General features: G+C 32.9%; 1 protein-coding gene across 1 annotated transcript in view; it reads right to left on the bottom strand.

Annotated features, from left to right (window-relative positions):
* Abcd1 (ATP binding cassette subfamily D) overlaps nucleotides 1–17,428 on the bottom strand; it is a 56,495-nt gene extending 39,067 nt beyond the window's left edge. The window contains exons 1-2 of the mRNA XM_085202043.1: nucleotides 17,189–17,428; nucleotides 5,455–5,475 (exon numbers count right to left, since the gene is read on the bottom strand). The gene's annotated coding sequence lies outside the window, so the exon portion shown is untranslated. The remainder of the gene's footprint in view (nucleotides 1–5,454; nucleotides 5,476–17,188) is intronic.
* Between the last annotated feature and the right edge of the window lie 1,074 nt (nucleotides 17,429–18,502).

The raw sequence follows: 18,502 nt of genomic DNA, 5'->3' as shown, positions 1-18,502 counted from the left end.
AGATATTACAAGATTTCAATAGATGCCTTACATAATGTACATGACTGAACGATGGACGAGATCAGAAACCAGGTTGTCAGACACCAGTAAAAGTGATGTCAGTGAGCCAAAGGACTTGAATAGGCACACGGCATAACACGGCACGGCAAATCGAGGAAAGCAAAAGCTTTGCGAATGACGTTTCATAATCGCAACTAGTGATGTGACTGAGACATGCGACGATAAATTCTATTCTTTCTTCTTCTATTCTATACTTTCTTCTATTATTGTTTTGATTACGCATATAGCAGGTTAGGCAGAGGGAAACATAGTATTAAGACACTACGTTCCCTACGCACAGCTAAATTTTCGAGATATTTGGTGTAAGACGACTTAACGTCGTGTTTTGTCTTTTTACCAGAGCAGAATAGTAATAATTAATTTCCCCAATCGAACCCATATGATCTTAAGTAGAATTACACGCCAAAAAAGTTAAATTAAAAATCACTGTAATCAGGGACACGTCATATAAGAATTAATCTAATCTATACATACAATAATTCTGAATTATTTTTTTATCTATACTTATAATAAAATCGTAACGAATCGGTGTCTACACATGGAAAATATATAAGAAAAATTTTTGTTGGTGGCATTTAATAAGATAATAAAACCTAAAACAATGATTTTTAAAATTGTTGTCTGTTTGTCTTTGCGTTTGTTCACCCTAATGTCAGAAACAGCTAAACCGATTTATTTGCAGTTTCCACTATCGTATTTTGGTGTGATTTGGTAAGCTTTCCTTAACATTTAAATTTATAAATAAAAACCAGTCCGTTTTACAGTCACACTTTGTGCCCCTGCGCCACTACTGGCTTCAGAATTCAAAAATACGTTTTTTCATATCAAAATTACGAAAAAAACAATTTATAACGATAATAAAAGCAATAGTTTTAACTTGTCATGCTTTAAACTTTGTCGATATTGAGTAGCATCTCTTTGAGCGTGGACGAGTGCGTAATGGCGGGTAATATCTCGTATATGGAATGGTTAGACGTAACGACTTCAATCCAGTGACACACTGTAGCGTTGAGTAATATATTTGTGCATCGTTTTATTATCGTATAGCAATTATGCGTTTTTGTGTTATTATCGTCCGACCAGATGTATCGAGACATTGTATACTGAAGTGAGGAACTTAGCGTTACAATTTGTCTCGTTACCTGAGCGGAGAAATGAAAATTAATCATTCCCCGTGAGGGCATCGAACCCCCAACCATTCGCGTTCACAGTCAAACGATGTGGACAATACAACGACGATCTCGTTGCGGTGAAATCGCAACGTTTCTCCATTTTTCATCAAAAACGGTAGATACCTTGAAAATACAACTATATCTCTCTGTATATATATTAAAACTAGCGGACCCGGACGCGGCTACGCCTGCTCGAAATATAAGAATATAATTTCTATAGAAATATAATTTTAATCTAGATGAAATGCTAAAAGTGACTATTATATTTATTTTCATAAGGATGAATATCAAAATGACGCGGTAAGGTACGCGGTCGCGTAGCGACGACGGTTGTTATTAACATGGCAGAATAAATTGCATGTCAAATTAGAAAGTATTTTAATTTATTAGTATATATGTGTAATGTAATGTTATATAGCCTATAGCACTTCTGAAGAATGCAGCTTTCATACAAAACAAAAACATAGTAAATCGGACCAGTAGATCCAGAGATCTTAGCATTCAAACAAACAAACAAACTCTTCCGCTTTATTATATTAGTATAGACGATAAAATTTTTCTTCGTATATTTTATTTATATAAATTTGAATTGTAATCAGAAAAATCACTACATGTGCAATACGTTTATATATTTTATATATATTTTAGAAACAAATAATATTATATCTCAGATAGGAATCGAACCTTGATCTTCAATTTAGCAGTGACCTATGACTAAACTAAACTTGAGGTAAATTGATTTCTCCTTAAGGACAACCAAGACTGACAAGACATAATAAGCATAACAATTATTGTATAAGCGTAAAGCCTCAACGTGACACGGGCGTCACGGGGGCGTTTAAAGGAAAACGAATGGTAAAACCTGCACGACTCGGTGATCAAAAGGAAAAAGGGGGATGACATCATTATGTATTAGGTAGATACAAAATGTGAACATAAGAAACCGCTTGTGGTTGCTCTAGTTATATTCTTAAGAGCTTTTTATTAGCTACGGTGATAGGATGAGGCGCGGCGTTGAGTTCCGCTACTTATCATGCTATCTCTATAATAAAGCGAATTGTGATAAACGGAGTGTCGTAACACTATGTTTCCTTCGTCTACCCTATGCGACAAGAAGCGCAAAGCTATTGTTTTTGCTTTTTTTAATAAAATACGAAGTTGTATTTGTATACAATTCACACCTAAAGATTTCTAATATAAACATAATAATAAGATTTATATCGCCATAACGTTAATTAGCAGCAATTTCCGAGTATTTTAAACTTAATATGTCTGACATTGGAATAGGTGTTAATTTCATAATACATAGATATATCGTAAGCAAACAAATAATGTCCCTTTACAAAATATACTACCGATAAACTTCCATAAATCCATAGATAATAATTTTTTTAAAATTAATATAGTTAGGTACCTACTCTATCAACCTTATATCTTATATCTTTTTTGACATGTTTACCTTATATCTCATGCCTTTGTGAATAGAGTAGGCATAGCGATTATACCGTATAATAAATAGCAGTTAGTTAACTGAGATTTTCTAAAAGTTTTCTACTTTACTGCGACGCAACTAAATATGAAAGTAATACCAGAGAAATGACAACTAACTTGTCACTTACATGCATGCATAATATAATATATGGTTATGATTATTTTAGGACATCCGATAAACGTAATACAACGTCATCGCGGAGTTAAGTTCCGCAACTCAATGTCGAGAAACAAAATATTTTTCAAAATATTTAAAAGATTTTCCTGCCAAAAATCGAGAAAGAGGACTCTCTTTTACAGTATACGAGTACCTATATAACTTTATTGTTTGATTTATGCAACGAAAGGAACTTAGCTGTTAACGCGTCAAGCCGACCGTTGCATTTATTTCATGTTACATAGATTATTAAATTCAAATGCAATAATGAATCTTAAATCATTAAAATAAAGGTATATTTTGGTTTGAAATGCGCAATGCAGTATTACTCTGTTACATCGGATATGCGAATGCAATATCCACTGCGTAAAGTTAACAAATATTTATTTATGACGATGGCAGATAATAAACACGCTCTCGCGAAAATTCAGTGAAAAGTGGGAAACGGAGTGTCTTAGCACTAAGTTCCCTCTGCATACAGTGAGTACTACTTCTAGAATACAGCGTGAAGATAAAAATATATATCACAAATTTTTTTTTATAATTTTTTAAATGTATAAAAATCATCAAACAGACAGGGCAAAGAACCCGCAATTTTTTTTTATGTTATAAATGGCAAAGGGGAAAGTGGGGAACGCAGTATGTTGACAATAGGATTTCTCTACCAAATAATCTGTTGTTTAGACCTATTATCATTTTGTTAAAATCGACAATCAATTTAAAATATATAATCTGAAAATTAAATTCTTATACATAACTAGTAGACCCGGACGCGGCTACGCCTGCTTGGACTATAAGAATATTTTCGCGTCGGTCATACTCATACTATGCCGCCCGAAGGCTAGGTCATTTCGAATCAGTGACATCTCCTTAATTATTTATTAGAATGTTAAACAGTAAACTATAATTTCCCTCTCGATAAAATGCTAAAAGTGACTATTATATTTATTTCATAAGGATGAATATCCAAATGTCGCGGTAACGGTTGCGTAGCGACGACGGTTGTTATTAACATGGCAGAATAAATTGCATGTCAAATTAGAAAAAGTATTTTAATATATTAGTATATATGTGTAATATAATGTTATATAGCCCATAGCACTTCTGAAGAATGCAGCTTTCATACGAAACAAAAACAAAGTAAATCGGACCAGTAGATCCAGAGATCTTAGCGTTCAAACAAACAAACAAACAAACTCTTCCGCTTTATTATATTAGTATAGATATATGTATTTATGCATAGGTACATATAAAGTATGTCAGCAATTAAGTAATTTCTAAAATTATACAATGAATCATTTTTAACAAAAACGTTCGTTGGTTCGTATTTTATTAATTGCATAAATTAAATATTAATTGTTACCGGAAAATATAAACACATCAAAAACATACCATTAACAAAAATAGTCATCATTGTCAACATAATATTTTAAATAATTAAATATAAGCTTTGAGCATTGTATGTGTATGTGTCTTATGCATTATGTTCTTAAACTTACACGTTCTTTATGTTTAGCTCTTTAAAAAAAAATAGATTCACGCATATAGTAGGTAGGTATAATTGAAATAACAGGAGGCCGGTCGTGACAGAGGGCCATAAGCGTGCGAATTTACATTATTTTCATTACCTCACTGCGGTAACGAGGAAAAGCGCAGCGTTGAGCTCCACCACTCAACACAGAATGCTTCTAAAATTCGGCGGAAGGTTTTAGGCGAAATTAGGTTTTCCGGTTCTTTTTGCTTATCCCGTTATGTGCGGGACACCGCGTGAAGCTATAAAAAAAGGGATTGCACTAACAACCATCCAGTGCAATTTTAATAGAATTATCTAAGCGACAATATCTACAAAGTTTAGTTTTCAAGTAAATTACCATACAATTTATGCAAATCCGTGACAAATGCAACTATTCATGCACTTTGCAATGTGTATACATAAAGTATGAACAAATACTTTCTGCTATATGGTCATCATCACGTTAGCAACAGTCGTTGTCTTCGTTAATCTCAGTTTTTTTTAGATTCGCCACCCAAGACGCAATACCTATATGCGGAATAGACTGCAATGATTCAAAAATATCGCACTAATATTCATCATTGTTTAATATATCTTAGGGGTCCAAATCTCGAGAAACTTCTTTTAGGGTTCTGCTCGAAAGGAAAGATACAGCCGTTTATGATAGCAATAATTTTTGAAATTCGCAAGTGAATCAAAATCTACAGGGTACTTCCCATGAACTCAGAATCTTGAAGTTGTGCGTGAAGCAACGTCTTATAGCACAGATGAAGGGAAAATTGCAAAATGTAAAGGATTATAGGTATTTCATAGAAAAAATTATAACAAACTTATATTTATAGTTAACTGCATGCAAAATGAGCACATTTGCCCGTAACACAAACCTATGTAAAGTTTGTCAATTTAAGAAAGTGGTACTTCCTTTTCCTAATTGACCTACAATCCAGAAATTGGTATGGAAGCATCAACCTACAATCTGTGACCTTTACAGTCACATTTTGTGCCCCCTGACGGGCCGCTTCACCATATTTGGGTACTTATCTTACATAAAACATACTTACATGCTCTTTTCATTGACTCATCTGTAATAAAAAAAATTAAATAAGTTAAATTGCTTAATTATTATAATAACTATTGTAAGACATTTAAATCATGTATTTTTATTTCAAAATTTTCAGTTCCACGCTCTAGTACGGGGACAAGGCGGCGTTTATTACAGCCACACAATAAATAATATCCTATAAAGATTAGGCGGAAGGTGGAAACGAAGTACATATCCTACCTGCCTACCCTGCTTTGGGGGAAGAGCAAAAAATTTGTTTTTATGACCTTTATTAATGAAGGCAAATTTAAACAAAATACATAGAAATATCATGTGAAATATATAACATACCTATACACACTATATTCATGACATGAACAATTTGAAGAGTAACATACGTTTTAGATGTAAATATTAGCTAATACGAAATCCATAAAGAGAAAGGTAACTAGGCCGAATTACAAGCAATTTCAAAAGATTCTCCGCGAATTTGAGTAATGTCTTTATATCAATGAGGAAATCGATATGTGCATACTTGTTTGATATATTAACATTATATGTCTGGGTATACAACGAACACACGGACAACAGGGAAGGACATTTAAATAACTGCAAATTTAATTTGGAAAAATGGAGTAAGATTAAAAGAAGATCTGAGTAAATTATTTCTAGCTATTTACTCTCGTAATGAGGTAAACAGTATATAATTAAGCAAACTAGCCAAGCCACTAGCCAAGTGCGAGTGGGACACGCGGACAAAGGGTTCCGAATCATTTTCTATAAAAACGGCAAAAAAGTTATGTCTGTTATAGGGAAGCCTCCTTAAATATTTATATTAATCTATTTTCTAGTATTGTTGTTTTAGCAGCAACAGAACTCTAGCTACCACAGTTTATGAGACGGACAGACAGACAGACCATGGTGTCTTAGTAATAGAATTCCCTTTCATCCTTTGGGTACGGAGCCCTCAACTTTTATTTTTAAACTACCTACTTTTATTTTCATAAAACATCAGAAAAAAACATTAAGATTACATTCAAATCGGTAAACCCGCGTAGGAACGCATATTTCTTAGCACGTATATTTCTTCTTTAAAATTAATAATTATGATAAATTACCATAGATACCTATAGTAATACATACGATATAAAATATTGCGGTTTTGTCTTCCTCGTACGTACGTGGCATTGACTAAGTATAGATATGCTAAAATGACGCTAACAAAAGATATAAAAAATATATATTAAATATACTTAGATACTGAAAGGTATAATATTTGCAAAAGGTATATTATTGTCAGCGATGAATAAATCGTAATTAACAAGATATAAAATAATACAGGGCAAGGCCGTCGGAGGTCAAGAGGTGGGAGAAAGCAGTATGTGCATCTCCTACTCGAGGAGCTACTGCAAAGGCATCGAGACTGCAGGTGTACGAGCTGGCATTAGCGCAAATCCGAAGATCCCGGTACCCGGGATCCCGATACCCGGGATATCCCGATGGCGTCGGACATGCGCGAGCGATCCGGTGTCTCTAGTAGGTGGAGAGGTTACTGCTGGTTTTTAAGTCGTATTTCGTTTTCTTTGCACTTTTGTCTGCGTAAAATGATATTACCAGCATCAAAAAAGACATTATAATAATGAACTTGAATTATGGAATTTTCACAAATCGAATTTGTACCCACATCATTCGTAAAACTATCGTTTGATCAATACACCTCAACTGAGCCATAAAGCATATAGAAAAAAAAACGAAAGATATTTTTCACACACATAACTAAATGATATATTGTTATATTAGCATTAGATACACATATACAGGCAATACCTAACTTTCAAAGGCAGGTGGCTAGGAGACGTTTTGCGCTTCAAACAAAGCCATTCCAAAGTAGGTACCAACCCTGTCGCAATACCTCTAGAAATAACGAGTGCGTCAGAAATAGCCGCAATTACTGAGGCAACTCGTCCTTTTTGATATTTAAACAAGAGGCGAACGTAATTTACTGAATGGACTCTAATAAGAAAATTGTTATAATGATTTAAGTACTTTAATGTTCATATATTTTTTTTATTACGTAAATAAAGATATATTATTGGACGTGTCAACAACGTGACGTGACAATTGTAAGCAATTGGTGTTTCTAAGTGCAATTATTTGTTGATTTTTAGTATTTTTTTTTTGCATTTTTAACACGAAAGAGAGAGGCACGTGTCTAAACCTGAATGGCCTTAAGCACTCCCGCAACGGAAGTCTAACCCAGATTAGACGCAAGCCCTAAGGTTTACTTACAGTTTTGCAATTCGTGATGAAATAACTTATGTACACTTTAAATACGATTTAAAATGTTATTTTCGACATTAAAAGTCATATGTTTCCTTAGATCTTTATATGTCTCTAGATATATTTTTAAACTATTTGGATTTTGACTAGTAAAAAATATAATGTAGTGTCAAATCACTACGTTTGTTATCTCTATATTTATGTCATAATTATGTCACTACTACAATACTACTACTATATCTCTTCTATGATAGTTGTAGAAAAAAAACACTATTAAATAACATACTATAAGTAAAACCTATATTCACATATTATAAGTAAAACCTAACTGTATATTTCAACAATAAAATAATTTCGTGTGAATTTGATAATATCGTAAATGTATAACAATGCGTACAAGTAAATGTGATTATCATTTATATAAGTAGATACTTTAATTATATTTAGTTAACAGACAATAACCGACGAGGCCAGGCGTGTCGCAGTGGCACAAGCGTGAGACTGTGAGCGCAACAGGTTATGGATTCGATTCCCACTCGAATAAATGAAATATTTAATATATTCATTTCCTCGTAATTCCTCCTGGAAAAGTGAGCGGTAAGAGATGTAGAGGGAGACTCCGTTTGACTTTCGAAAACAGTGTCAAAGATATTGAATTTTAAAATTGATCACGTAAAAAGCAAGAAGACCCCCCGGAGGGCTGGTATGAATAAGTTGAGGACAGTGGACGAGGCGAAACAGGTATGCAGAGACCGCAGCGTTTTTCGCTCTGTTCTCTCTGACTACTCCGCTAGGGCTAGCGTGAAGCTAAGTTAAGTTTATTTCCTCGCTCTGGTAACAAGTGCAGTTTTAAGTTCCGCAACTCGCAAAAGTGAATGTATTCGAATTCCAGGTTCCATCAATATTTTTATGAATTCTTTAAAAAAAGATATCACACCATAACCGATTATTTTCTGAATAAGAAAACTGGTAGAGAAGCAGTGTATATTTACAAAACACAACTTGTTGCATAGAGTCTTTGCTCTTACGAGAGCGCTTAAAGCTCAATAGAAATATTGGAGAACAGCCAAGTTTTTATAGCGCAGTCAACCCTGCCGGCAGATTAGGTGGCATTTATATTATATCAATCTTTTTTTTCTTTTCATCAGGAACCTAGTGTTAAGGCTTTCCGTTCCGCCCTTCCACCTAATTTTTAGAATTATTGAGTGGCGGAACTTTTTTCAACTATATGTAAATAATATATTCATGAGAAAAAGAACCAAATGATGTATAATTATATTCTCTGTGTGATATGTGGCTAATTAAAAAACAACGTAAACATACTTATAATTATAAACTAAACTTCACGACAAACATTAAGTTGTCATATTAGCGCTAAGATTTCAAAACACATGTCGCATGTGTTGAACCGTGTCAGTGTGTCAAACGCGTTTGCTTTCCTATGAGAGCTGTCAACGTTTGATTTCTGACAATTTTCCATTACATACATATTTTTGTTTGTCCATAAATATTATACTATATCATTGACATTTTGATTTGTAAACATTTATATTTATACTGATTATTTTTTTTCCCATATATGTAGGTGCTAATAATTTTATTTAATATCAACGTCAAGTGGGGAACGGAGCGTCTCTTTACACTGGGCTACAGACACAATTGTATAGAAGATGTCGTTACGCAATTTTTGTAGGTTCGATTCCTATTCGCGTAAATAAATTATTTAAAATTTTCATTTCTTTGCTCTGGTAACATAGCGAAGCTTGACGGAAATTGGGAAACTGAAGTGTCTTAATGTAAACGGAGTATCCTAACACTAGATTCCCAGGTTCCCTCCGCCTAACCTGCTATGTGCGAGATACAACAAGAAGCGTGTAAACAAAAAAAATTACAAGAATTTTAATATGACGAACATCCTTTAATATAATTGGCTTTAAATCGTAAAAGTAGCACAATCTGTTTAAACAATATATGTACCTAATATAAAATATTGTCATTTGCATTCATAATTGCGACGACGTTTATTTTTTTTTAAAGATTAAGTTTAAAAAATTCCATCCAATGCAAATAATACTTGATTTAGCGAGTAATTACCAAATCAGAGGTGTGAAGTGTAAAATACTAGTCGTTGAAATACCTCACGTATTGTAGTCGTGATACGACTGACTAACATAAAAAATACAAGCTCCAGGCTCCAGCTCCTTTCCCTTCAACGCGGAGGCATGGACCTGGCACCCACCAAGTCCCTTCAATGCTATGAAGTTCCTCTACCATATATAATTTGATTACAAAAATTGTACGTGTAAATTTTTCATGAAATTATCGTGGGTGGTCGCACAAGTGCAGAGTGCATACATATAGCGAGTCGAAAATATTTGCATTCTTCGCGTTAAACGTTTAAATATAAATATCTACTATTACTTTACAAACACTTCAGGGGGTATCCAACTTTCGGAAAAACCACTTTTAAAACAAAAACAAATAAAGTTCAGGCAATTCCTTGACAGTGTACACTAAATGCTGGATTTATAGTAAGTGCCTAGTCTTTTTTTTTAGCTCCACGCTGTTATTCTGCACATATCAGTATAGGCGGAGAAAACTGGAAACCCATTTCGTTCCCAATAAGACACTTCCATTCCTCACTTTCCGCTGAATTCTGAAGGTATTACGTGTTGAGTGGCGGAACTCAACGCCGCGCTTTTCCTCGTTACCAGAGCGAGGAATTAAAAATATTAAATATTCCAATTCCTCGAGTAGAAATCGATTCCCACTCTGATGATTATAACCCTATGGCGTTTACAGTTGCTTGTTAGTTCCTTTGCGCCACGATAGACCACATCCAACTACCTAGTTGGTTGTAGAAAAATAGGACATACAAACAAAAGCTTCACAATGCTTTATACCATTTTAACAGTAACAGGGGACCTAAAACATCGCGCATGAATACGGAATTATCCAGTTGGAAAACGGTTCCGCGTTTTGCTCAATAAGCCAAGAGACACGGGTTTAAATCCCGCTACGTTCAATTTTAATTTTAAACAAATATTTTTATTTTCTTGTATAGGAAAGAAAAATATTTTTTGGATGTCAAGAGACGAAACTAATTAACACACTTTAAAGAAAAGTGTTATTCTAAATTAAATCTAAAACTGTATATTAGAAATGTGCCAACCGGGACCAATCACCATGACGTTGCAACTAGAAAGTAACCCGTAGTTATGGGTTCATTGCCTCGACCTTGCTGCATAATCATTACTTGTACATACTTTGCGACTAACCATCAACTTGGGTAGGTAGGTACTATAGAAACTCTTAATATGCACTTTTTTAAATATTTTTATCTATACTAATATAATAAAGCGGAAGAGTTTGTTTGTTTGTTTGAACGCTAAGATCTCTGGATCTACTGGTCCGATTTACATTGTTTTTGTTTTGTATGAAAGCTGCATTCTTCAGAAGTACTATAGGCTATATAATATTACATTACACATATATACTTATATGTGTAATGTGTAATACTTATATTTTAGAGTACTTTCTAATTTGACATGCAATTTATTCTGCCATGTTAATAACAACCGTCGCGTCGCTACGCAACCGTTACCGCGACATTTTGATATTCATCCTTATGAAAATAAATATAATAGTAAATAATTTCATAAATATATTTAGTAAATATTCTTATATTTCAAGCAGGCGTAGCCGCGTCCGGGTCCACTAGTCCCGTATATGCAGTTGGCAGAATGAACCTAGCGTTAAAGCACTTCGTTCCCCATTTTTCAAGACATTGCGTGTTAAGCGGCGGAACTGAACGCCGCGTTTTCTCATTTAACAGAAAAAGGGTAATAAGTCTTTCTCCCACGTGGCGCAGAGGCCGTGGTTGCGCAACGGCATAGCGTCTGAGTATAAAAAAACATGACTTTTGTGGGTTCGACAAACCTGGCCCTTGAACTAGAGAACTGAAGGTTAGAGGAAAATAACAAATTCGACAATAAGTATTTACTTTCAACAAGAAATCCGGAACTAAAGATCATACTTATAAGGTAGGTATATTGCCGTTGCCGTTTCGACTTTCAGATATTGATCCGATAAGAACAAATAATAAAACAATTTTATCTTAACCATTGTAAAAAGCACTATAACGATGAATTACGGAGCCTTTTAGTAGTGCCTTTAACTCTATGTGATGTACAGAGACACTATTAATTTCATAATTTTTGTCAATATTTGGTATTTAAGTATAAACATATCCATCCACTCTCTCTCCATTCTCCGTAAAAAGCGGAAACATTTTCCATAATAATATAACTAATTATTTTCTGTTTAGGGTCATTCAGACCTCGTGCCCAAGTTCTGTCGGTCAAGATGCATAAATGGTTCCATTACCATCAAATCAAGGTTAATGTAAAATAAATTAGTTCAAATCACTAGCGGCACAGTTTCGTAATTCGACCCTTTTGGTCGCATACATTAACGTTTGGAAAGTAAAATGGTTATTCATTCAGCACCACTGTAATTACTGTCGATTTAACTTGATTGTTTTATTTTTACACTTCTCTCGCTGAGTGTAAAGTAGACAGAAAACCTAGTTATAACTTAAATTGCTTTCCATTTCCCGCTTATTTTACTATCAACTTCAGGCCAATCGATGTCTTGATAGACGAACAGAAAGACAGACGGATAAACGAATAATAGGCTTTATTTTCTATGTAACATACATATGGCGTTTGAAAATGCATCGACAAGAAATCATTATTAAAAAGCCCCGCCTGTCTCATTAAATCCGGCCCTGAACTCATGCATACCACACATAATGGGGATCCTCATCCGTTTTACGTGACCTTCCTCCAGTATCACAGATACTGTGTTCTCGAACTAAGATCTTCCCCTACTCCATCTGACCAAATAAAACTTCGTAAAAAAAATAAATATAGAATCGATCTAAACAGTCACTAGCTTCAACACCAACAGACCACCATGCATATCATTAAGGCAAATAATAGTCTACAACGCTCGCGTGTTTATATAATAGCAGGTTAATATCCAAGAAAATGAATGCTCACTTCCGCCTTCTGCAGTAGTTTATATTATACTTTGCAGGTACCTAACTGAAGTAAACCATTTAATCTAAACGTCTGTCTTGGCTTGGCTGAACTTGTCAGTTAAATTACTGACATCGCTTGACACGAGGCCACTAGTTCAAAACGAAATGAAGCTTTGACGTATATAGTTTGTTTTACTTTTTAGCCCATAAGTTTAGTTTCGGCAGAGGGAACTTAGTGTTTAGACACTCTATTCCTTATTTAAACGCGTAATATTTTAATTAAATTTTATTGTTGTTGTGTTCCGTTATCTGTATGGGGCTATGGGGGGATTTTTATAATAGTCCTGGTATTTTTACGCGTTTGGGAGCAGACAGTAAAATAAAAAAATATCCTAAAAGTTATGGAAAAAAATTGTTTTATTCTAAAGTGTAATTACCTCGTAATAATAATAATAAAGTAAATTCTATATTTAATATACAAATATGCATATAGGCCGTGACATTTAACTGAGGCAAAGCAATTATAAGAGCTTTGCATAAACTTTAACTTGCCTACTTGTTAAAGTGTAGAGCTCTACAAAAAAATAAGTAAAGAATAAGAAAAAAATAATAGATAGGTGCATATTAAACACGCATCAGCGGCTGACTGTTGGTTCGATTCTTACTCAGTAGAATAAATAATATTGGGCTTTTCGCCCAAATAAAATTTAAACAAAGTTTCTACATTTTCCAAATTAAAACTGTAGTTCCTGATCTTAGTGCGTTCAACCAAACAAACTCTCGAATTTTATAATATTAGGCACTGTACAAGAGTAGATAGTACCTATAAATGCCAAAATAAACAAAGTAGTTAAACGAATAATCTGAACTATCGCATTATCTCGTGGACATAGAAGTTATCATTTCATACAAGCAATAACAGAATCACAATCAGAAAGCGATCACGCGATGTTTTCAAGAAAGTACATGTGTATAGAGATTATGATATAACCGTCGTACTCAGTTACGTCAATTAGGACTTAACACACATTAGATCAATTTAATGTCAATTAAACGGTAATTAATGTCTTTGTAAATGTCTTTAGGGTGGCGTAGATTATTATTATAAGGGAAATTTAGATCAACTCTGCAGTAGGTACAGATGATTATAAACCGACAATTATTTAATCTAAACGAAAAATAATGTTTCTCATATTAAGACTATTGTCTAACAATAAATGACAGTTATAAGTTCGTAAATTTCTCGTAGCAGTACAAAAAAGAGAGATTTCATTATTTTTACTACAAATATTTAAAATAATTTATAGAAACTAATGACCTACGATGTCCTAGATAGTACCGCAGTAACTACGATTTCGAGAAAATTACATATAGGTATATACCTAAATGAGTGCCTATAAAATAATAGCCAAGTACGTAGCTGCGGACGATAGTTCCGCAATACTCAACCTTCGCCGAATCCCTTCACTGCAAGCAAACTATGATTAACATTCTAACCCTAAATAACTAAATATTTCAACGCTTAAGAAACGAAAAATTTCAACAACTAGATAGGCGGTGCATTTGTTTTGTACTCCAAAAGCTTTGCGTCAATTTAATGATAGCTCACGACTAAATATTTGTAGGGCTTAGGCATACGACTCGCGTTGAAAAAAAATGTTTTCACAAGTAAAGTCTAAACCTAAAAACCCTAAAACCTAGTGTTAAGATACTAAGTTTCCTAATTTAGGAGGCATAGCGTGCTGACTTGTGGAACGCCGCTTTTTGTCATTTTACCAGAGCGAGGAATAAAAATGTGTAATTTGTTCCCCCCGACTGGAGATCAAACCTACAACTCTCGCGTTCGCCAAGTTACCAAGTTTCTAGATTGGATGTTCTACAATTAGGAAAAGGCTGTTGTCTTGAATACCTTACTCTTTACGTTTTTTGGATTAACTTGCGCCTGGCCTAAGTAGCGATAGACAGAAAAGGGAGGTAACTACATCATAAAGATAATGTGGATTATACATACATATGGACCGTTTATTTTGAGAGTGGTGTAAGTCCATTTTCTTTTGTTTCGAGAAAATTAAAGGTTAGTATGTCGATGATTATGCAATTTCATTTACCGACCGATTTTAAGTTGTTCAAAACATGGGTTTTTTTTGAGAAATTAAACACGGACTAGTTATATATAAAAAAATTACATTAAATTAAGCATGAATTACGTGATAGCTCATTTTTCTCAAAAATGGACTTACACCACTTTCAAAATAAACGGTCCATATCTATGTAGAATGAATCACTTATCATAAAACGTCTATAATATCACGCTCCTACGTGAACGTCATGTTTAGCGATATATGTGAAAATATTCCAAGACGATCATTCAACGATCAGGTAATAAATGCCGCGTAAATAAACTTTGGTATTTAAACTAAATATAACAACCTATTTTGATATGTATGAAACTTTACGAACAAGACGTTATTAGTATTATTGGATACTTTTAAACCATTCCGTATGTATATACTATTTTCATTTTTTCGCCCTGGTACCATGGCAAGTTGAGTTCCGCCACTCAACACGCAATGCCTCCAGAATATGGCGGAAAGTGGGGAAGAAAAGTATCTTAATGAAAACGGAATGTTTTCACAAGAAAGCTTTCCAAATAGTATCTTCACAATCAGATGCACATAGCAGATAGTTATAGCATGTCAATTATCATGAAAATAAATCTAAGCATTTAATTGAGACAATATACTTAATAAATTATTAAAATCAATCGTAAATTAGCTGCTAAAACAGTAATTTTTTACAAAATTTACTGTATTAATGAGATGGAAAAACGTCAGCACATCTACACGTTTCGCCGCACACAATGCTATGGAGACGCGATCTATCCGTAGGATATACGTAGTCCACTTAGCTGATCGAATCCGCAATGAAGAAACACACAGGCAGTGTAGTTGAACGGTGAGAATGAAGAAGAAAGTGTTCAGCTGATTTGGACACGTCGAAAGAATGAGTGATGAAAGAATGGCAAACAAGATTTATGATGGTAAGAGAGGTAAGGGGACCTCGGTTGACCTTTGAAAACACAGTATCAAAGATACTGGAGGAAGGTCACGTAAAAAGCACTAGGATCCCCCAGAGGGCATGTATGAAGAGGTTGATGACAGTGGACCAGGCGAAAGAGGTATGCACAGACCGTAGCGTTTGATGCTCTGTTTTCTCTGACTACCCCGCTAGGGATACAGTGTGAAGCCCCTTAACACACAATATTTAAAAAAAAATTACAGTGCCTAGGGAATGGACTGTCTTACCACTGTCCCACTGTCTTACCTGATATGCAAAAATCATGAAGCTGTTAATAATAATACACAGTACAAACATCAAACCATAGTTTACTTATTATATTTTCTTTGTCCCTAAACACAAAGAAACTTTTCAATGTAAAAGTGACTCATTATTTGCCATTGTCAATACTAATTTCACTTAATATTTAAGTATCTAATAATAAATAAAATTTTAGTGTGAAGCATATGGAAAAAGGAAAAGATAAAAAAAATTAAAAAATTCTATGTTAGAAATTTGTACTAAAAACTATTTTAAATATGGTAATTGAACAGTGGGACAGCATCTACCTTTATATTGAGAATCAAAATGTCATATTCGAATTGTGGTAAATAAAGTGCAACATTCGGTTCTACCACTCAACACACAATTTTTAGAAAACTTTGTGAAAATTGGGAAATGGAATATCTTAACACTAGGTACCATCTGTCTATTCTACTGTGCTTTTTATATTTTAAATAAATGTTAATAAATTGTATGTTTACTTAAATTACTAATTTTATAATTTATAGTAATATAAAAAAGTTATATGCATAGAATAAATAATAATTTTAGATAAGCTGATTAAATTTAAAATACATTAAATAGGTATATTTGAAAATATCCATAACAATTAAAATATATGAAATGCATAATTATATCCATTAATACAATCAAAACTCAATTATTATGTAATTAGTAAGACTTACTGATCGCATTGACAGAAGAGAATTAATTTCCCATAATTATAATAATTACTGCTTGCATATATGTGTTTTGTATTTAATAATGCTATAATAAAAATTGTGTATAATTTATAACAGAATGTTTTACTTAATCAATATACTTCAATTACAATATATAAAAAATGCAACACTAAAACAATGAGTTATTTGATTTGCCTAAGTAATAATTTTAAAAATTCAAAATATAAATCTAAAATAATTATATAAATGTAATATTTTTTAACTATTTTCTTGTAGCTTCAACTTTATAATTACTTGCTAGTTTTATAAGATTCTTATTGGAGCAACAATAACGCAATTAGAGATAATAGAATATAGTAATAAATATGAAATAAGCGTGAAATAAATGTTTTTATTTTAATACTTACCTAATAGTAATACCATAAATATTGCAAATCTTCAATAATCAAATGAAAACACAGAACAAATTTTAATGTTTATTCGCAATTAAACTGCTTCAAAATCCTAATCATCTAGGATTACGAGAGTAACACAAATGTGATAGTTTTATTTACTATTTATCTATAAAATTTACTTAAAATAGAAGTCTTTTTTTATAATATTTCGTAAAATTATAAACGAAAAACAATGTAAACAAAGCTGATTTTTGAATACAACTCAAATGACTAGACGGTAGTTGCCATTCGTAATTCACTTTATGTTATAAATATAAATTATAAAGTCTTAGTCGATTTCAAAACGTTTAAAAAAAACAATTCTGACAGCGGAAATTAATTTAACCACTATTGACGTAGAACTGCAGTAATCGACCAATGGTAAGCGCGAGACAAAATCGATTTTATTTGATTACCCAATCATAGTACACAAGAAGTTGCCATTAGTAATAAATAGTATTTTTTTCTTAATTTATTGTATATTACTTAATAAAATGTATATGTATAGTATACATTATGTTATTATTTTCATATTTCAATGCTTATGTTTAAATTCTTAAATAATATATGCTTATATTAATCTTTTTTATTCTTATTTTATGAAGTTCAAATATTTAAGAGTAGAATATTACAATTAATTTTGGTCAGATTTTTATTACAAACAATTATAATTTAAAGTGACATAATAAAGAGTAAAAAATAAAATAACTTATCGAATTTTATTAATTTAATAATCGTTATTTATAGTGTTTTTAACGTTTTCAAATACGCCGGTTCGAATGAATTTTAACAAGACTTGAAATTTAGTCTTCTATTAATTTATTAGTCAGTAATTTATTATCTTAAAAAATATTTCTATCTAATTTATGAAGTTTATAAGGTTTCCATTTATAAATTGATTTTCGGGAATCGATAACGAATTTATTATTCCCAATGCAACCAATATTTTGAATTCTACGCAAAACACATTAAATTTATTGTTAACACGCTATGCTTATAAAAAAAATATTTAGCGCATTAGTAAATTAATAATTCATAACGCTTACTTATTTTTGTAACACAATGGTGTTAAAAAATCAAATAGTGCGCCATTTGCATCTCACGCCCAGTTTGACGTCACTGTACGGGGTTCTCGAAGCAGCCTTACCGCACCCTGTTACATTTCTTCTAAAACGTCATAAGCAGATATAGAACGGTTTTTACTACAACGTATTACAAGGTACTAAGGTTGGTTTTCTCATGTTTGTAAGTTTTAGTTCAGTATGGCGGGTCCAGAGGGCGCAATCG

This window comes from Heliconius melpomene, chromosome 18, assembly GCF_056956725.1.
Source record: "Heliconius melpomene rosina isolate 202511_hmr_F chromosome 18, ASM5695672v1, whole genome shotgun sequence".
Taxonomy (NCBI): Eukaryota; Metazoa; Arthropoda; class Insecta; order Lepidoptera; family Nymphalidae; genus Heliconius; species Heliconius melpomene.
The sequence above is the reverse complement of the archived record's forward strand: the minus strand, read 5'-3'. Positions and strand labels throughout refer to the sequence as shown.